Source organism: Echinops telfairi, unplaced genomic scaffold (assembly GCF_000313985.2).
Source record: "Echinops telfairi isolate 266 unplaced genomic scaffold, ASM31398v2 ScPeMD7_2291;HRSCAF=2852, whole genome shotgun sequence".
NCBI classification, from domain to species: domain Eukaryota; kingdom Metazoa; phylum Chordata; class Mammalia; order Afrosoricida; family Tenrecidae; genus Echinops; species Echinops telfairi.
The window spans coordinates 33,063,971-33,085,988 of record NW_022106189.1 but is presented as its reverse complement, the minus strand read 5'-3'; positions in this window follow the sequence as shown (position 1 = coordinate 33,085,988).

Sequence of the window (22,018 nt, the reverse complement as noted above, 5' to 3'; positions counted from 1 at the left end):
CTGTGCCCAAGGAGTTTTGAAAAATAAATAAATAAAATGCCGAGTCTTGAAGGCTGGATAGCAACTGACTAGGCCAGAAAGGCTTGGCCAAAGGCAGATAAAAGGGAGTGAGTCTTTTCCTGTGCAGAAGACAGGGAACTGCTGGTTCGTGGAAGAATAACTCATTGGTAAGTGAAAGACAGGATCGTGAAAAGCAGTTTGGAAGAGGACTGTGAAAAATAGATTGAGATTGGTCAAAAGCTCCTAGGTTATGGGGACCTAGACTCGGAGAGCTGGACTTGATCCTCCAGACTACCTGCCACTATTGAGAGATTCTGAGCAGGGAGTTGGCGAAGGGAAAGTGAAGATCGGAGAGGCTGAGCCAGGTGTTGGCTCTTTGGTAGAGTTCAGATTCCTGGCATGAAACATTGACAATTTGGCACAGCCCAGAGACAATGGGAATCGATAAGAAAGCACGAGTAAGAGAAACCAGAAAAGGCTTAGCAACACGACTTAGTGACTCCCTGGGTTCGGCGATGACGAAGAGCGGATAGTCATCAAGGCTGGTAGCCACACACCTGGCCACCTGCCCTTGGCACATGACCTTTCTTGAGCTAACTGATAGTTCACGGAGTGCCTACACATTTCATTCAATGAATCAAGTAATAGCAATTCAAAAGTATAGGATCTGTAGGTTTTCTTTCTTTCCTTCTCTTTCCCTCTCTGTTTTAATCAACGTAAGATGTGGACACATTCACTGTTTTCCAAGGAGGAAGAAGAGGTAGCAGTTTGCTGCTTCTCACAGTTGTTCTGACAGGTCCACTCCCTGTCATCACTAACCTTGCCAACCACGACGGACCCCTTTATGATGACTTCAAGTAACTAGATGGCCGAGTGTCATCTTTCAGAGAGTTTCTCTACCTGCTCTACTTTTCATGTTACAAATACCCGAAGGGAGGGGGGTGGCTCTTAAAACTCCCAGTGTTGACAGGCAGATTGCGAAGTTCAAGTCCTACTCCAGCTGTGAAGGTGTCCCAATAACTTTGGGATGGTCATGTCCTATGGTACAAGGCCCACCTCTCCCTCTTGACAGGCAGCATCTCCCATTACGCCAGGCTGGACATTGCTCTGGGAACCCTTTGCCCAGATACTCATTAACACTGCATTAGTCTGTAAACTCGGAGCGAAACGCCTAGCCCAACTCGCTCTGACTTGATGCACTTGAAAGGTCTGGTGAATTTATGGCAGGATAATGTGGAGCCCAGCACCTATTTATGAGTTGATCATTTGTACCGAACCCCCCTCCAAGTGCCGAAGGTTACCATTCACCCAGGGCTTGCACTAATGCCACTCGGAGGCCAACAAAGCCAAGTGTATGAAAGTTAAAAGCATTAATAAAAGTGTGACTTATAAATTACTTCATCTTTGTCACCCTTTTTGAAATGGGGTGAGAGAGGCCAGGGGAAATTTATTTTTTAAGTGCTTTCTGAGACCTGAATGGGTCAGGCTTGAAATGCTGTAGTCTATAAATCATTCCTCACAGGTCTAGGAGATGCTGCAGCATCATAACATTAACAAATATTGATTTATTTTATCATTTGCAACTGTTTATGGTAAAACAGATTCTATGGCATTAAGAAAAAAAGGAGGGAGAGAAAGCTCCAAAGTTTTTGTTTGTTTGTTCTTAGGGGCAATGGAGCTAATGAGAACTTCATGTTAGAAGGGGTAAAAATGGAATCTGGAGATGGATTTCACCTTCCAGGAGAGTTAGCAGTAGAGTGATTTGGATGAGGTTCGTTGGACATTAACGCTGCCCCTACCTCAATACCACGGAGATGGATGGGTTTCGTGTTAAGCTATTTTATGTATAAATGGCATGTATTAGAGGCTCCCCTGAAAACACAGCATCATTGTACGGTGTCAGTTCAAGCTCCTGCGAGACTCAGACCCCCTGTTCTTTCAGGAAAAGGTTAGTGGGGGGTGGGGGGATGGTTTCAAACCTCAGGCAACTCTACCAAACTTTATATCAAAGCAAGAAATAAACAGACACCCACACTCAGTAGCTGTAATCCAACTATTGACTCTAAAGAGAGTCAGTCCAGGTCCCTGCTGGTGAAATGCAGGATGATTAACACCAAATGCATTCAGAGAAAGGGAGATGAAAATACACATTGTGTTGGAAAGTGTTCGTGGCACTGCAGTACTTTCTCAGATTGCACTGAGGGCTTGTTTTCAAACTTTCGTCACTGGCAATGTGGTCCTTTTCCTAACAGGCAGAGTCGAGCTAGAAACAGATTGCTCAGCAAAGTTGAGAATAACTCCAGGGTTTCATTGAGACAAGAAAACACAAACCATGACAAAGACGACTCGCTCCCCTGACAACTATTAACACGTCCACGCTCTGCTCAATGAAATACTCATACACTTGCCTTGGGAAATCTGCCATAACATGGATGTCCGTGCCCAAGCAACGCTTCAAGTCTCCCATACAACGCAGCACTCCTTAGGGCTAGAATCCATCACTGATGTACACAGTATAGCAACGATGAGGAGTCCTTCTTAATCATAGACAGGGAAAATTCTCGTCCAGTGCCAAGAATAGCTGAGACGCTATCCTGGTGAAAGTGCCCTGGTTGCACGATGAATAAGTGCTCAGCTACTAACCAAAGAGTCAATGATTCAGAGCCAGCAGCGCTCCACAAAGGCCTTAGCAATCTGTCCCTGGTGAAGATCCCAGCCTAGGTTCTGAAAGGGAGCTGTGTGTCCCTCCTTTGATTGACAGAACAAAGCCCTAGGAAGTAGGGGACTTTAAACAACAAAAATGTATTGTCTCTCAGTTTGGAGGCTGGAAGTCAGCATCGGTGTATTGGCTGGGTCATTCTCTCCCCAAAGTCTCTACAGCAGTGGTTCTCAATCTTCCTCATGCCACAACCCTTTAATACAGTTCCTCTGGTTGTGGTGACCCCCAGCCATATGATTGTTTTCGTTGTTACTTCATCACTGTCATTTTGCTACTGTTATGAATCGGGCGACCCCCATGAAAGGGTCGTTCGACCCCCAAAGGGCTAACGACCCACAGGTTGAGAACCACTGCTCTAGCATCTAGGAGAAGGCTCTCATCACTTTCCTTGGTTTGCAGATTGATCCTCACACAGCTGTCTTTATCGTTCCTCGTTTTCCCTTCTCTTTTGGAAGGACACAGTTGGATCATATTGGGACCCACTCTTCCCCACCATCAACCCAAACCAAAGCATCACATTGGTTCTGGTTCACGGTGAGGATGTGTGCAGAGAACCATGCTCCAGGGAGGGGGTTTGCCAGGCTGCGGCCCCTCTTCCAAAGCGAGTTGAAATTGTAACCATTTTCACCACCCTGGGAAAAATATCTTCAAAGACTCTATTTCCAACCAAGTCATAATCACACGTTCCAGGGGTTAGGATTTCACCACCTTGATTTTTTGGAGAATGTAATGTAATCTGTAACATGTTTCTCAACATTGAGGGTTTCTCAAAGTCAGCTCTATTGACACTTTGAACTGAATACATTTTAGGGGAGTTGGAGAGGGGTGGAGGAGAGTTGTTCCCTGTAGGATATTTAGCAGTATTCCTGGTCTCTCCCCATCAGATCCCAGTAGCAGCCACTTCACTCCCAACTCAAGCTGTGATAATCAAAGTTATTACCGAAATGTCTTCAGGGGTAAAATTCCACCCTGCTTAGGTTAGATGATGATGATAGATAGATAGATAGATAGATAGATAGATAGATAGATAGATAGATAGACAGATAGATAGACAGACAACAGATAGATAACACAAAGATTTATTGTCAGGCCCATCCTATCAACAATTCTTCCTATATGTTAAAGACTTGGGGTCCTAAGCATATAACCTTGGACTACTTTGTATTCTAATACTGGGACTGAACAGGCTGAACTGGGTGGTTGTCCTGGTGATGTTAGCACTGTGGAGGGAAGTCTCAATTAACAGTCTTCCAAGAAGTGAAAATTTGAGTGTATCCTTCAAGGGGAGAAAAGGAGCCCTGGCGATGTAGTAGCTCTGCGTTTGGCTGCTCACCATAGGGTCAACAGTTCAAAACCAGCAGTCTGCTCTGTAGAAGAAAGATGAGGCTTTCTATTTCTGTAAAGAACTACAGTCTTCGAAACCCATAGAGACAGGTCTACTCTGTATTACAGTGTTGCCAAGAGTCAGAATTGCCTGGGTGGCAATGAATTTTTTTTCTGCCAAGGGGAGAAGAATGAGCTGCCATGGGCAAGACCAGAATTGGAAGATACAGATCTCATGGCACAAGGCTCTGCTGCCAGGAATCAGGGAAAGGAGCACACTCAGATGTCACCAAATACAATTCAGTCCAGTAGACTGATGTCCAAGAGGATTGCTAAGACCTCCTTCCCCAGGTTTAAACCAAAGAAACAGATGTTCTCTGGCAGGGTGAAGTCTTAGCATACACCAGCTGTGGCAGATTGTCTTCCTGAGATGATTCAGCAACATGTCCTATCCCACAGCTCTGTACTAAGGTGTTCGGGCCATGCCTCTGTGAGTTTATTTCTCCATCTCCTTGAATCTGCGGGGCCCTGTGACTGCTTTGACTAATGGAATATGGTGAAAGGGACTCAGTGCCAAGTCTTGGAATAACCCCTAATTGGCTTGGTCACTTTCCCCCACTGTTTTTGGAGGCTTGTTCTTGGGATGCTCCCTTTCAAAACCCAGCTGCCATACTGATTGTGCGATTCAAAATATACATGTGGAAGCCAAACAGACATGATCTGGTTGGAAGACCCAATTAAGCTTCCAGCTGACAGCTGACATCCACTGCCAACTCCGAGAGTATGTCATCTTGATCAGCCAGTCCAGTCAAATCTATTGATGACACCAGCCCTGGCCAGTAACTAACTACAACCAAATGACAGACCCCAGGCAAGAACCACCCAGCTGAGCCCTGTAAACTCACTAAATCATGAGAAAGAATACTAAATAATAGTTTTAAGCCACTAAACACTGTAGTAGCTTGCTACACCGCAATAAAAAACAAAACAGAACACCAACCAAATTGATACAACTGTGACATTGAAGAGAACTATGTTTGGCAAAGGTATTGAGATTTCTTTGGTTTGACTTGAACTACAGCATTTCTCAAAGATCCTTGAACTAACAGCAGCAGCATCACGCTATTCATGAGGTCCTCAATACTTTCCATTCATTATCACTTGTTTAATACTTGTAATCACCCTGGGGAACAACTACTGTTATTATCCTGTTTGACAAATGAGGGAACAGAGGTCTAGAGAGCTTAAGCAACTTGCTAAAATAACACAATTAGTAAATGAAGAAACAGTTTGAAACCAAAGCTGTAATTTTACCACTAAATTGTGAACAATCATACTCTCAAGATAAAAGATACAGAAGAAATCACTGCCAAATGTTACACCAAAAGTCTGCCCAATAGCCTTGGATCACCAGAGTGACACACTCAGCCATCTCTCTTCCCCACACACTGGAATCCATCTCTCTTCTGCTTTGAGAAACGTGGACAGTAAGTAGCCTGCTCTGCACATAAATGGATCAAATGCCATCTAAAGGGACACTGGGCAGAAAAACCCCAATAATCTTCTAAGGAATTAATTCCCACCCTTAGCAATTTCTTTATAACCTCAAACTGCCATTTACTCATTAGATGGCCTTAGGCAGATCACAAATTCTCTGAGAGCCAAAGTCCTCAGCTGTAAAATGGGAATTATCTCCACTCATCAAAGTTGTTATGACAACTTGAAATAATGTACAAGACTGAGTAAAAGTATAGTTACAAAATCATAGAACCCTTTATTAAACAAAAAATATCCCAATGTGAAGCTATTCTTTCTTAGCACATCCTTTATACAGTCCTGAAGGCAATAGTTCCCTCTCTCTAACCCTTCTTAGAAGAGCCCTGGTAGTGTAGTGGTTATGTGGTCACTGATAACCACAAGGTTGGCAGTTCGAAACCATGTGCTACTCCATGGGAGAAAGATGAGGCTTTCTACTCCCGTAAAGAGTTAGTCTCAGAAGCCCACAGGGGCAGTTCTACCCTGTCCAAGAGTGTCCCTATGGTCAGAATCAACTCCATGGAAGTGAGCGTGGGTTTCATTTTTTAACCTTTCCTGGAGGAATTCTGGGCTCTTCCTACTTAAACCACATCAATACAATAAACGGCATCCTCTTAGGACTCAAATGGTGTTCCTTTTTAATGTGTTGTGAGCTTTGGAAACAAAACCAAAAAAGAAGTCTGGAGGGGCAATACCAGAGTTATAGGGTAGGTGGAGGCAAGGCTTTCCAAAGAAATCCTCACAGGTTAGCCCTTGCCATCCTGGAAGGCTGCACTGTGACGGAAAAGGGTTCCTTAGTGCAATTTCCCCTGGCCATTCCTGGGAGCACTTCTCTGCAGCCATCCCTTGATCACAGAGACACGTGTAAACATGTTTTCTTTAAAACAAACTCGTGTTTAAAATGAACTGGAACCCTGGTGCCAGTACTTGTTTGCTTACCTTTGCATTACAGCACCCTGTTGGTATTTAAGGAGCATTGGGACATAGTGGCCTGCCTAGGCACTGTCGGTAGCCTGTGCATTTTGAAGGACAAGGAAGCCAGTGTTTTCATTGAGTCTCTGTCTAAATTAGCACCTACAAACTTAGACCCTCGGGAGACATAGCAGACACATAGGTTCTTCCCCTTGCTGTCCAAGGCAGATTGACCCAGGCAGACATATGTGGTAGTGAGTGCTGGGTTCAACAGGAAGTCAAAAACATTCTAGTGTGAACTGCAACTACAGGCTTGACCTTGGGAAATGCACACTGTTCACATATCGCTGAGATGTCCATGTATCCTAAGTCTTGCATCTAAGAGTAGATACAACCAAACCACATGCCTGGAGATTCCTGATGTCTAGAGGTTTAATCCAAAGGGATCACTACCCTCTACATTTGCCTTTCAGCACAGCCGAGGTAAAGCCTTCTAATGAGACTTCATGCCTGGCCCTGTGTACAGCCTTCCATCAGGGAGAAAGAGGCCTCTATTGGGATCATCACCATTGACCAGAGCAACCACATACTGCCCAAATTCTCTAACGGAATCTGATGCCAGCCCAGGTGAGATTTCTCTTTCTTCTCTACGCCTTTCGATCTTTGTTCTGCTCTTTTTCTTTGATGTTTGCTCACTGCAGGGGAGGGGCTGGAGAAGAGAACCCCAACACTATGGGTGGGAGGCTTTTCTTGTCTGGAGACCCAAGGAACGTGCCACAGTTCCATAACAGGAGGTTTCTGCCAGTTAACACAGCGGCGTTTCAAAGGAAAAGCAACTATTCATCCCAAATCCACCATGTTATGATTTTTCAAAAAGGCCCTAAAACACAATTAATAACACAATTGCATCTTAACTCAGAATTTTCCACTTGGTGGCTTTTCTCAGGTCTGCTTTCATTGAAAAGGTACCTTTTGCTTCTTGCTTGCTTTTTTTTTTTTTCTTGCTTTTTTTTAATTAAGAAAAAAATACTAAAGGAAGATATAATGCTTTACTCTTAGGTGCTAGCGTCCAGTGGAGTTCTGCTCAGCCTAGATATTGAAGGTTTTCCAAGTAGAAAGGAATCATTTCCTGTCATTTATGGTAAAGTTTGTGCCTGACAGTGTAGCCAAGTTCAAGTTGAAAAGAAATCAAATGTGTGGATGAGAATGCCACAAGGTGGCATAATCTAGAAATTCCTAACAGATGCCAGAGGGAGTCACAGCTGGAAGTCCCCAACACTTTCAGATACTGAGAGTAACAATAGCTGTTAATTTGTATTCATTAATTCCTTAAGTATACATGCAAGCGCTTGTGCAAGACTGAACTAGGGATGCATAAGAACCGCATGAGTTAAATCGCTCAGTGGTTCATGTGTTTATTTGTTCAACAACAAAAAATTCACGTTTATCCTGTATTAGCTACATGTCAAGGAGCTCTGGTGACACAGTGGTTATGCCTTGGGCTGCTAACTGCCAGGTCAGCAGTTTGAAACCACCAGTCACTCCGAGAGAGAGACAGGGCTTCCTACTCCTGTAAAGAATTACAGTCTGAGAAACTCACAAGGGCAGTCCCACCCTTCCCTAACGGGTCACCATGAGTTGGCATAGACTGGATGGCGGTGAGTTTGGTTTGGTTTTGGGTTATTTACTACATCAGATACTGGGCTGCTTATTAAGGATGTAACCATGAGCAAAATCACACTCGATCCCTGCCCAATGAGGAAGGCAGATATCCAGCATTGAATCCTAGAGTTAAATAGAAAATGGAGTTTGAGCTGAAGGCTAGGAGATCCATGAAGCTCTGAGTGTGTCTAATAGGGCAATGCTACCATATCCAGGAGAACAGGATGACGTGACTAGGGTAAGTAAGATCCTTAGCCTCACATTGGAGTAGAAGTTGAGTAGGTATGGAGAAGTAGGGGGAGAGAATATGGCAGCAGAGGAAGGGAGTACGGTGGGCTTGGGAAGTTAAAGATAGCCAGAGACCATAGAGGAGTAGGGGAGGAAACGCCTGACAAGAAAGATGAGAGCCAGGTCCAATCTTGCCCAATGGAATTATAGAGCCAACCAATTACATGGGTTGGCAGAACAAAGTAAATGCTAAACAAGAGTTCACACTCCTATAGAAGATGGTCACTGGGACCTTTAGAACGAGGATCATCTCTGAGCAGAGTCTAAAATCAGGCTGTTCAAACTACAGCCTGCAAGCCCAGTTCTATCCCAGCCCATTTTGGTCAACAAAGTGTTCTGGAACACAGCCGTGCTCCTTCATTTCTGCATCACCTATGGCTATTGTGCACGACACTGGCAGAATTGAGGAGTTGCTTCAGAGACCCCAAGGTCTGCAAAACAAACATATACATTCACTAACTGGCTCTTTACCCCAAACGTAGTAAATATAGCTACTGTTTTTGCTGACCTCCCATTTAGGAGGATGAGCAGGATTTGAATTCCCGGAACAATAGGAAAAGTGTTCTAGTAGCTGTGACATCTGAAAGCAGCCAGCTTGAGCTTGTCTTTCTGTGGATGCCTCTGTTTGATGAGAATCACAGGAGGGAAAGGGGCCCAGGGTGGACCCATTTTCAATGGCACCTCAGAAACCACACAAGACACAGTGGATGCAGTCAGTCACACGTTACTTCCCAGGAAGGTTGATACTACCGTGATAGCTCCCAAAATCTATTCCCTGAAAAGAGCATTAAAAAAAATAGAAAGAAAATTAACAAACCCAGTGTAACCAATTTTGCTTGGAAAACCATGAGCCAGCCAGGCCGAAGAGACTTCTGTACTGCAGGACTTATAAGGGCCTTCCCTATGGTGGGTGCTTTGTAAGTCTCCAGGAGAAGTAGAAACTGACACTGTGTGTCTGAAACACACTTGACCTTGGGCTCCTTTCCCAATCATCTCATCTCAGGCCAGAGATCCCTGATGCATACTCTGAGAAGCACTGCTTGGAACTTTATAAAGCAAATCCTCTTTTTATAATTTTCTATGAAACCATGTCAGAAAGTGCTTTTTTTTAAAAAGTCAAAACTGTCAGAAGACAAAATAGCTACTTATGACGAGCCATCAACCTGGACAGAGAGACAGGAAATGAAACCCACCCTTCTCCTCTCCAACTCCTGTACAACCTCCTAGGCTTATGTCTGAGTTCATACAAGGAATTCCCCAGCTCAGAACTTAAACCTTCCAGTGTTTGCCTCTAAGGGTCCTGGCGGCACGATGGGTAAGTGCTCAGCTGATAACCCGGAGGTTGGTGGTTTGAACAGTAACCAGCACGAAGACTGACATTCCTCTCAAGAAGGCGAAGGAAGGGTACGCATTTCTCTCTCCCTTCAGTCACCCACAGAAGACCCCGGAGGAGGCCAATCAGCATGTTCAAAAGGCATCATCAAATAGCTACAAACCTCCTAGACCTTCTCTAGGCAAGCAGCCCCCAGGGTATTCACCGCCCTGGAGAGATGGGCCAAATCTTCCATCCTCAAAGCTAAAGGGATTTGAAAGGGGCAATGGAAAATTCACACCCTTGTTGGTAAACATCCCTGAAGGCAGAGTCCTATTTCAGGGTCTGGGACTGATGTCCATCAGCAGCAGGTCACGTGTCCACTCAGAGGTCACCTCACTTTGGCAGAGAATCTCTGCAGGGCTGGAGCAGCCCTGGGGGCTCCACTGAGAGGTGCTAAATAAATTAGTGCTGCAGTTTATTAGAGCATAAGAAACAGATGGGAATGGGCAAAATGACAGCTGCAGGAGCGGGATTCGGGAAGATGCGTGTGTGCGGTACTCAGAGATCCATCTATAGCTGCCTACTAAATGGGACGGAGGCGGCTTTGCTAGCCCTGTGCACAGACTCCACAACCTCTGGAAAATGTGTGCTCGACTTCCTTTCACACGGACAGTGAAACCAATACCGAATCATAAAATGATGGGCAATCCTACAACTTTCGCCTGTAAAACTCTCCCACCCAGATGCATTATTGTCAACTCGTTGCTCCTTTCATCTACTAGAGAGGAGGGAGGGGTGCTCAGAAGAGGGGCAAGGGGCAAGGGGGTGGAGAGAGGGAGGGACAGAGGGAGAGAGCATGCTTATTGTGAACCTTGGTTTGGAGACAGGGTCAGGCATGTGGACATTCAGTTTCTCCACCTGGCCAGAACAGGCCCCGTTGCTTAGTTTCATTTGCTTTTGTAGTATCTTTGAAGTCATTTGCCTTTGCTCCTGATGACACTAACCGGCCTGGTCTGTGGAATATCTAGAGGGTCCTCATCTCCCTACATTTCTTCAAGAGTTCCCCCAGTTTACCTGGGTTTGTTTGGAGGTAAGCGCCTGAGGCAGTTAGTTTATTGTGCCAACCTGGTCAATAAACACATGTGGGGTTAATTGAAGGGTGGAGAGATAAACGGCTCGGTGAGCCTCGCTTTTCTAGTTCTCAGGTCTCTTGCTTTGTGATGGTTGGACCAGGGTGCAGCTGTATTAGCCAGTTCCCTGCTTTAGCTGGCAAGGCTCACTTCCTGCAAGACATCCCTGAGGAGAAGCCACATGGACCTTCCCCAATGCAGCCCTGAGTGCTGGAGCAGTCATGTGGAGACCGCTGCCAGCACTGAGATGCTTACACATTCACTGATTTGGCTTTCCTTCTGCAGTCGGCATCATTGCATGTGTTTTGTGAGATGGAGGAGGACCCTGTGAATTGGTGTTGGACATATGGGTTAATGGGCTAATGTTGGACTTGTGGGCTTGAGAAGCACTGGGTTGGGATGTTTTCTTGATGTGCACTTACCCTTTATATAAAACTCTCTCTTATACACATGAGTTTCTGTGGACTTGTTTCTCTGAAAGTACCCAGACTAACAGAGCCCCTATCTTGACTTTATGAGGCAAGCTGACCAAAGAGCCTAAGAAAGTCTGTAAAAACCCTATAGTTGTCTATCCCTTAAGACTGGGACAGAGGAAGATTGAAATAAGCAAAAGACATACAATGTATTCAAGAACCATTTTTTGTTTCATATCGGTTACTGTTATTAGCTTCCATTGATTTGGGGCCCAAAGTGCACACCTGAATGAAACATGCAGCCTCATCCTGCACCACACCCCCAAATCAGCTGCTAACTGGGTCATGTGATCAATAAGGTTTTCATGAACTAATTTTCAGAATTAGATCCCTGGAGCTTTCTTCTTAGCTCATCTTCGTTTGGAAGCTCTGTTGAAACCTGTTCAGGTTCATAGCAACATGAGAGGTTCTACTGGCAGTGGCTTGAACTCACAAAATGTCTCCCCCATGGAAGAAAAGAATGCCACCATTAAGCCACCAAGCAAGCTTTTTTACATTTCTTTATCATTTGCTTACATGCTGGTATATCAAATGCACATAGATATGAGGGGGCTTCAAAAAGTTTATGGACACGTTGCATTATTTTTAATGTCACTTTGCCATTAACTTTTTGAGGTCCTCTTGTATATCAGGCAAGTCTGTAATTCCTCTGGAGAATATTGCTAAAAATATTTCGTACAAATAATAAATGGTGGAGTTTTGTAGAGGGTTATGAAGTCAGGTGACAGCCTGTGCGATAGCCAAATTTAACAGTTGATTATCTAAATGAAAGTCTAATGTGATCTTACACATAGAAAATCCTCCTATATTTGAACAGACGTAGTTCCTGCCCAAATCATACTTTCAAACATTTTTCTCAAAAGTAGAATTATGCCAATTTTATATAGGCTTCCAGCAACTCATTCAACAATTTATTAGGACTCAGTTACCAATCTTTATAATCAGTTATCAGTTATTTGCAAGATAGGGAAAGTAATATAAAGCTATTTCTGTCTTCAAGAAGCTCAGGATAGTAATCAATTGAGACATAAAATTTGGCAACAATACAAAGATGATAAGTACAGTAATTCTATGTATCGGGTAACAGATGACTCAGAAAGAACTTGTATATACTCGAGTATAAGCTGAGTTTTTCAGCACATTTTTTATACAGTTTTTTGTGGTAAAATTAGGTGTCTTGGATGATATTCGGATTGCCTTATACTCAAGCATATATGGTACTTGCAAATGTGCCATCCTGATGCCCTAGAAGGGAGGAGAAAGGAGAGACTGGCAGTGAACTTGAGTCACTGGAGAAATCTTTCTGAAGAACTGGCCATGGTGACTCTCTGGGAGTCAAAGGAGATTCAGGTTGATTCTGAAATGTCTGAATTGACCTTCCTTCTGGTCTACATACTGTCTAGAGTAGTAAAACTCTCTGAGTTATTGTCATAAAACATACTTTTTAACTCTGTGCTACATTGAAGTTTCAATAAGCAACATCCTTCTTTCTCACCCAGCTTCTGAACCAAGAGAGTAATAGATGAACTAGGCACAACATTTACTATTGAAAAAGGTTCAGTTTGAGGACATAGCACCAAGTTCTGATAAATTAACCCTAGAATTACTCAGAAAGCAGACCATATCAGGAGCTCTCAGAGGGGAAATTGGAAGAAGGCAATTTGCTTGTCTTGTTTACTCTTCCCAAGTGTGTTAGTCCAGGTAGACTAGAGAAACAAATTCATGGACAATCATGTGTATAAGAAAGACCTTTATATAAAAGAGCAATTGAATATTGAGAAAACATCCCCACTCAATCCAGATCAAGTCCAATATTAGCCCATATGTCCAATACCAGTCTATAAATTCCTCTTCAGACTCATGCAACACATGCAATGATGCCGAATACAGGAAGATCACAGGCCAGTGGGCAGAAAGTCTTGTGGATCCAGTGGCGATGGAAGAATCTTGGTGCTGGCATGGGCCTCCATGTGGCTTCTTCAGTCCCAGGGCTCTAGTGTAGCTCCATGTCTTTTCAACAGGAATGTCTCACAAGAAGTGTATAAATGCCCCACCTCCAGCAAGCTATTTATGTCCATGGTGCCTCCAAATGAGGTCATTAAGCTGTGACCTGATTGATATGCTAGGCTCCACCCCTCCACAAGTTGACACCAGATTATGTAACAACCACACCAAATATACCAATCACATCTACTGGGGAAGAGGAAGGCCATATGACACTAGTCAACACCTCTTCACATGGAAGGAAATATTAGGAGTGAGGAAGAAGCATTTCTTCCAGCAGAGTCTGTAACAATTAATATATTGAACAATGGACAAAAGTGAACTGCATCAGAATTTGCAGAGTTTGAAGACTGAGGAAAGACATAACGTACAAGAGGAGAAAAGAGTGGTGCCCACAGATTATGTAAAACGGTGTTCTGGTAATGTGTGGTGCAATTCTACTAAGATCAAAAGGGTAGCATTTTCCCAAGAACAGAGGGCTAGGAAAGGAAGAAGAACAGAAACAGGAAACACTGGGAAGAAGTGGGACAAGCAATGGTATACGGAGGGGATTGAAATGGATGAGTTGGAATAAAAAGCGTTCAACTTGTTGCAGGTAAAACTGATGATATTTTGACTCTTCAGACCTTCAACTAAAAGACAATGATCAGAACAAAAAACGAAAGAGAGAAAATTGCCTCTAGCTTTGGGGTAGCTTCAGTCCTGTACTGCAGGAGAACTGATGCCCTGGAGGAGGTCAAGAGAAAGCTGTTTAATTTCCTGTTTCCCCTTGAAGTGGATGCAAGGCAGAATTGAAGAGGGTCACAAAGGAAAAGGAATGGGTCCACAGAATGAGAAGTGCTGCACTCACTTTGCATGGAAAAGAAAATGAAGAGAAGTGGAATGATATTTATTTCAAGGGTATGAAAGCTTTTGCTCAACAATAACAATTTTCAGACCAGAACAAGAGGGGAGAGGCTTAAAGTGGAGCACAAGGAACTTTCTTCCTATATAGATCGTTCTGAAAGTCTCCCAGCAGATTCATGAACAACTTCTCCACTGCTTTATTCCATGTGGAACCCATCTCCATCAGAACAGTCATTGTGTTCTACCGCAAGGGATTGTCCGTTGCCCCATGAGATAGGGAGTGATATGAGAATAACATTTAATCTAATGCATACATCAGAACAAAAATTTTAACAAGTATCTGTAAACTAAATAAATTGAAAATGGAATTTTAAAATATCGGTTCTTTTACATGCTCACTCTTCTATGGGGGAGAAAAGGGACGTTAAGTGGGATAGATTCAGAAATGAGAAAAGTCATTTCCTAAGACAAGGAGGACTAACAGCTGATCGTCAAGTGTCCCTGGTAGTCATTGGAGCTATTGGTATTCATTCCAGGTCACCCCAGATCTGATTTCTCCATCTACTCGAACCTTGTTGTGGTCATGTGGCTTGTGTTTGCCACTGAAATGATCAGAATTGACATGGTCACATACAAGTAGAACTATCATAGAGCCTACTTGGCGCCTTACAATCTCTCGGGAAGAGCTGAAGCTCATTTAAAGATGGCGCTCTGACACATCTGGTGTTGAAGTAACAACAAATAGAAGCTAACTGCTCACACCTGAGGGTCAGAACATAAATACGAGTGAGAACTCAATTTGTCTTTTTTCTTGAATGCCTGCTAAATCTCCTGACCTGATACAATAGCCTCGTTAACCTACACTTTCCTTAATTTCAACTTTTTGAGCAATATCAAAACAACATGTTACTACCTTTTGGCCAACAGTTTGTGATATACCATGCCCAAGACTCACTCATTTACTTATGGAAACTCTTGACATTTCTGGGGACCGCAGGCACTGGAGAAAAGACACGAATCACTCTGTTTTCACGGTTTTACTTTCAGATCTCTTCAATCCTTCCAACAGCTCTCCATAGTCATACTGTAGAGTCACTGTGAGCAAAAATTCTGGGAAGCATGCACGCTGTGCTTGAATTACACTTCCATTCCCCATTCTTGCAATGTCCAAAAGAAATGTCTCTCTCAGGAGAGGAGTATTGATAAAATATCAACACGAAAGCCTGATATCCCTGACTTACATCCTTAAACGCTACATGCTTGACTTCTTCGTATCTTCAGGGTTCCACTTCAACTGGACTACTTGACCTGAAGTGTTTGTTTCACTAGAAATGTTTAAATTTGGTCAATTACCAATACATCCAGAGTGCTCCAAATAGGCCCAGAAAGCTTTTCATCCAGTAGGATTTTGCCTTTTCTTTTCCCGATTTGGGTTTATCTGGTCAGATCTGTAGTCAAGACACACCTTACCTTTGTTTCAGCGTGCTCTCTTGAAATAAAATGGCAGGTCAAAGGGTTTTGTCAATATGAGTATATTGTTTGCAAATTTTTATGGATTCTAATAAAATTTGTTACATAGTAAACTGCAGAGAAACTGGCTCTCCTTGACAGTTTCTTAAAAGTTTTTTTAATATTGCCAATTTAATTTACACTAGGTAACAATCAGCTCCAATCATCCTTGAGTAAGGTTCATAGTTCAGAAAACCTCAATGAATACTAATACAGCTTCCAGATAACTGAAAGACATAATGAGCCTGAAAGAGTATTGTGAAGTTTAAAGTGCTATTTCCACTTGGGAAACAGATATGAACAATAAGGGGTCCCTCTAATTTGGATGGTAAAAGAAGCTTTTGCAAGCATCCAGCTATTCAGTAGGAAGGCAAGAGAAGAGTGTGTGGTTTAGGAAGGTCCTATAGGTCTTCTACTACTTCTTGTGTGTGTGGATGGGGGGCCAAATGTACACACATGTGTGACCTGCACTTGCAGATCAGCAATGAATTGGAGTTCTCTGAAAGCTAGAAGGTTAGCAGAAAAACTTCCTATGGTATTTCATTGACCTGAACTGATTTTTCATGGGGAAAAATCTAAACTTCAAATATGAAGGCCAGAAGACCAAGGAAGAATCAGGGCCTCAGAAGCAGTCATTCAAGAATAGATGCGGAAGATACCAAACAAAATCTTCCAGGAACAAAGGGGATCATCACAGACAATAGTCATAAATTGTCAGTGGGTACTTACAGCTTCCATTGCTCAGCTAGCTGGTATGTATGGGAATTGGCGAGGCATCACGAAAGCAGAAAAGGGGTTAGGTATCCATGGACAAAGACGAGAGCATACGAGGGGTCCCCTCCCAAAAAAAAAACCAGAATTGTGCAGGGCAGAGCAGAGCTTTCATAGTACGCATTTTTTCCACTAGATGAGCATCGAGCAACTCACTCTGAGTTAGCGCAGCCAGTGGCATTGCCTGGGAAAGTTCTCTCTGGTCACGGTGAAGTTTTTCATAAAAGCCGTTTCACTTGAACCTCATTTTTTGTGATGGCTGATTTAAGAGAATAGCATGCGGCTGTGAAATCCTGTTTCCTGCTCAGGAAAAATGCTGCAGGAACTCTTGTGATGTTGAACACAGCTTACAAGGACAGCTCTATGGGGAAAAACTCAAGTGTATGAGTGCTTTTCTTGTTTCAAAAAGGTGTAATATCAATTGATGACAAACCTTGTTCTGGATTGGATGTCCATGAAAATGTCAACTAGTAGTGTATTTGCAGTTTGTTCCAACAGGTCAGACTATTAATCAAGCTTTCTATTTAGAGGTTCTGAAAAGATTGCATAACAGTGTGTGACAAAAAGACCTGATTTGTGGCAGATAGGGGACTGGTTTTGCCACTAGGACAATGCACCTGCTCAAGCAGCCATTCTCATTGGGCCAGTTTTTTGGCAAAAAACAGCATGCCTATCTTGGTCCACGCACATTACTCACCTGACCTCACTTCATGTGACTTTGATTTTGGTTTGTTTCTGTGAATGAAGAGGGGGATGAAAGGACAGAAATTTAACATGTAGAAGAGGGAGGTGCTGTCAGCCATCCTAAAAGATGAGTTTGAAAAATGTTTCCAAGAACAGAATCACAGATTTGACAAATGTATTGTGTAATGGAGAGTACTTGGAAGGTGATAGGTTGCTTTGTAAAAAAAAAAAAATTAAATACATATCTTAAAAAAAACCCACAATTCCGGGTTTTGGGGGGTGCCTCCACGTATGCTTCAGAGTATTTGGGTTACATTCACAAAACCATTCAGGAAGGGACATGAGTGTGTGAGAAGCTAACAGGCTGAAGAGTAAACCTCGCCAGTCCCTAAGCAATCACGGTGAATGAAAAGAGAGCCACCTTGGTAAACTCCAATCAAATGAGCTTTGCACACAAGGACACTGTAAATGTTCATCCTTGTGGAGGTGTCTTGATTCCACCACACTAAGTGCACAGGTTAAAACTCTTCACGTCTCTGAGTCAAGGAAAAGGAGAAACCATGTACTCAAAAGCACTGAAATCACCCCCTCATCTCTCATGAACTTTTGTTCACCTCTCACAGTGGGCTCGTCTTAATGAGACATACTGCCTGTCCTCCGTTATGGTAAATGAGTCCCAGCTTTCCCCGTCACCTTGAAGCCCACGGCCCAAATCAAACCGTTAGGGAGACACACTGTAGGCCAAGTACCTCCTGCTAATCTTGCATTTCTGTGTCCCCTCTCCTCTCCATTTCCCACTGTCATAGACTTGCTACTCCTAGCTCCCCCTCTTCATCCTCAAAGACATCTTCCATGTTCATAAAATTCCTCAAATTTTATCTTTCATAAACCCAAGCTTCTTGGCCAAACGGGAACATATTTTTTGTCTCTCTATCATCCAGCATGGTATGCGGCACACAGCAGGTACTCAATGTATGCAGAATGAGTAAATATATAAACATGTGCATGAATGATATAAGACCCTTACTACTACTATAAGGTGACCAGACATCCCGCTTTTGGCTGGACATTCCCGATTTTTAACAATTTTTCCCACATCCTGCGGCGTTTTAAAAAAGTCCTGATTTTTGGAAAGAATGCACGACAAGCTAGGGTATACAGTTTTCGGCTGCCATGTGGCTATTTCGCCAGGATATGAGTTTTATCAATGGTGTCCCGCTTTACCAATGTTAAAATCTGGTCACCTTATACTACTACTACACTAAGACTATTGAGCTTTGGAGGTAGGAACAAAGAGTCTACTCATGCTGCTTAAATGCACCCCTCCCAGTTGCTAAGTGCCCTTACCATTAACACAGAAATGATAGGCAGTGGAGCTGCCGCGCAAGTATATTCCTCAGCTGAAAGTCATATGACTACTTTAAGATTCCCTGGATATTCATTCCAATATAATTTTACTTTGATACACTCCGAATGTAATTTTCCTTGGCCTGATCTCCAGAAATAGACTGTTTTGTGGGGGGTTTTTTCTCAACAATTTCCTGTGACGTATGCAAAGAACCTTCTAGTATTGCCCTCTGCCAGTAACGATTTGAAAGTTCCCTGTGAGAAGCCCTACAGAGCCCTGATGGCACAGTTAATGATGCACTGGTCTGCCAACCACTGTTTGACTCCCCTAGGTCCACCGTGAAAGGAAGGGCGGCGTTTCTGCTCCCATGAAGATTTACAGCCTTGGACTTCCACAGGGTCAGTTCTACTCTGTCCTATAGGGCAGTTTTAAGTCAGAATCAGCTTGATAGCAGGGCTGGATTTGGGGGGTGGGTAGAAACACTTAAGTGCTTGACTACTAACTGAAAGGTTGGTAGTTTAAACCCCCTCAAAGGAGCCTTGAAAGCAGCTTGACTGTCACTACAGTTGTAGAGAGATGCACAGGAAACAGGGCCTTCTCGGTTTCCAAGGGTGGGTGAGGATCTCCTGGATCTCAGAGGGTGGGACCAGAGCCTCCTAGGTTTGAGAGCGGGCTCTTCACCAACTGGATCCCAAGGGCCAATGGTGTGGCTCAGGGGTGCAGACTGCTCTCGGCAATATTGTCAGAGGAGGTAACGCCAAAATGTCTAGGCATGATTTTTGTGCAGTGTTCTAGCAGAAATGTACCAATTTTTATAAAAACATCCTTGAGTTCGTTATAACAACAGACAATGGTTTTATGAGCCCAACTCATGTGTATCAATATGCCTACAAGACTAAAAGTCCACACGCATTTCCTTTTTAAACCTCTTAATGTACGCGAGTCAGAGCGTCATTATTGCCGTGACACTTTGAATCACGTGGCTTCATCTGTGTCTGCTACAGTGGTTGTTTTCATTGCTTCCAGCGCTTTTATAGTTACCGCATTTGTCGCATGTCCTGGTGTTGTAACTACAATTGTGGTAAGTAGTATTTGTGTTATCAATAAATTTGTTGAGAATGAAATTATAATTAAAGGAGAAAATCTTACAAAGACTTCAGCTCAGTTACTAATAATTGTTGTAACTCAGAGTATTATAATTCAATGTAGAACAATTTTAGGAAAACAGTTTGGGTATTTGGATTCATATAATCTAAGAAATTACCTTTAAGCTATTTACAAATATGTTTATCACAAAATATTCTGAGATTACAATAGATGACATTAATGAACTGTGTATGGTCTGGTGGTCTGGTATGGGAGAAGGTCCACTTGGGGGGAGGAGGGTGAGACCATGAGTGACCACATTGGGTGACACTGACCCTAGTGACACTGCTGCTCACAAGTTGTCAGGGGGATGAAACAACTGCCCAGTGTTGAGGGAACAGGACTGCTGTGCACAAAGAACAGAACAAGGCCTGCTGAAGTCAAGGCCATGACACTGCCACTCAATCAATGGACTAGGAATAGAGGCAGCCTAAAGGGGCAGGGCTATCATTTCAGGGGTCCTGGCAGGTAAAGCAGAAAACCAAGGCTGAGGAGCTAACACAATCTGTAAAGTAGAGCCCTTGTTCAGATGGACTGATGAGTTTTGAACTTTCTAGGGGACTGTAATGCTTTCTTTCCCTCCATTTTTTTCCTGTCTATAATGGAAAGGTTTATCTAGAACCTGTTCTACCAGTATACTTTGGAAACAGGTAACATATAGTCTAAACTTCACAAGTTCACAGATGTACTTCATCTCACAGATGAATTTTGCCCCAGGATGGAATAGGCCAAAAGTCTTATATATATGTGATTTAGATGATTCAGAAGATGAGATTTTTGATTCGGATTTAAGACTTTGGGTACAGTATGATAGGGTGAATATTCTTTGCAAGTGGGAAAAACAAGAATTTGGGGGGGACCAAGAGGCAGAATTTTATTGCTTGAGTGTATCCTCCCAAAATATGTTTTGTAAGTCCTAACCTCTATGACTATGGTTATATGCCACTTGGGAAAGGGTGGTCTTTTTTATGCTAATGAGCAGGATTCCTGTGGAATGCATTTTGAATCAAGCTCTTTTGAGATTTCAAAAAAGGGGGATTACACAAGGGAACAGGGCAGAGATGGGCAAAATAAATGCCAAGGCACCTGGAAATTGCCAAGAAATCAAGCAGCGGAAGCTGGAGACAAAAAAACCTTCCAGAGCCAACAAAGCAAAAAAATCTTCCTCTAGAGTGGTGATGCTCAACCTTCCTCATGCCACGACCCTTGCATACAGTTCCTCATTTGGTGGTGACACCCCCCCCCCCAACCACACTATTATTTTCGTTGCTACTTCATCACTGTAATTGCGCTACTGTTATGAATCTGGGGCAACCCCTGTGAAAAGGTCTTTGGACCCCAAAGGGATCGTGATGCACAGGTTGAGAACCACTGCTCTAGAGTCAGTGGCCTGAATTTGAACTTCGGGATTTCTAAACTGTGATAAAATCTATTTCAATTTGTTAAAGCCACCCTGACTTCATCTTTCTGTCAGCCTGTTCATCTCCGATGCCACAAGGAACATGTCCACTCCTTGCTGGTGTTCCCTGGAAGAATCCAGAAGATAACTGATGGGCTGGCTATAGATCTGATCAAGGGGATAGCCACCATAGGGGCTTAATGACCCTGAGAACCAAGGAGAAACGGCCTAGGCCAGGAATTAGTGGGAGCCAGGCCTTCAGGAGACACTGAGTTAAGGCTAACTTGCAACTATGTCAGCTGGAAGATTCTTGGCCCTACCCCAGCAAAAGAAAAGTTGCTATGACCTCACAGCAATAGAATTCGGTGCCAGAACCAACAAGGTACCCCTAAGCAGAGAGGGCATAGGGCCTGCCCGCTTGAAGGCACCACATCCCTTCCCAGGGGTTGAGAGCCCTTGACCATCTACCCCAGCGTTGTCTTGTAGTAGGGCAGAAAAGGGAAGAAAACTGAAAGACAAAACCTTTAGCCCAAAAAGACTTTGAACAAAAACAACCTGAAAGCCAAAAAGCCAGCCTGAAAAGTTGTTTAAAGTATTATGTCAGATCCAATTTCATTTCTTTTACTTGATACTCGGCAGGGCAGGGACTTTTGGGGAAGAATAGATCTGTTAGAAAACTTTTAAGAGCTAGAATTTTTTGCATGTCAGAATGCATATTTACAATTCAGCCTCATGAACTTTGTATGAAAAATAAGGAGGGTGAGTCACCTCACAGTGGCACTGAAAGGGTCTCAGGAGGTAGGCTGTGTTAGTCTGGGCACATTAGAGAAACAAATCCACAGAAACTCATATGTGTAAGAGAGTTTTATATAAAGAGTAAGTGCACATAAAGAAAATATTCCAACTCCGTGCTGCCCAAGCCCACAAGGCCAACATTAGCTCTTATGTCCGAC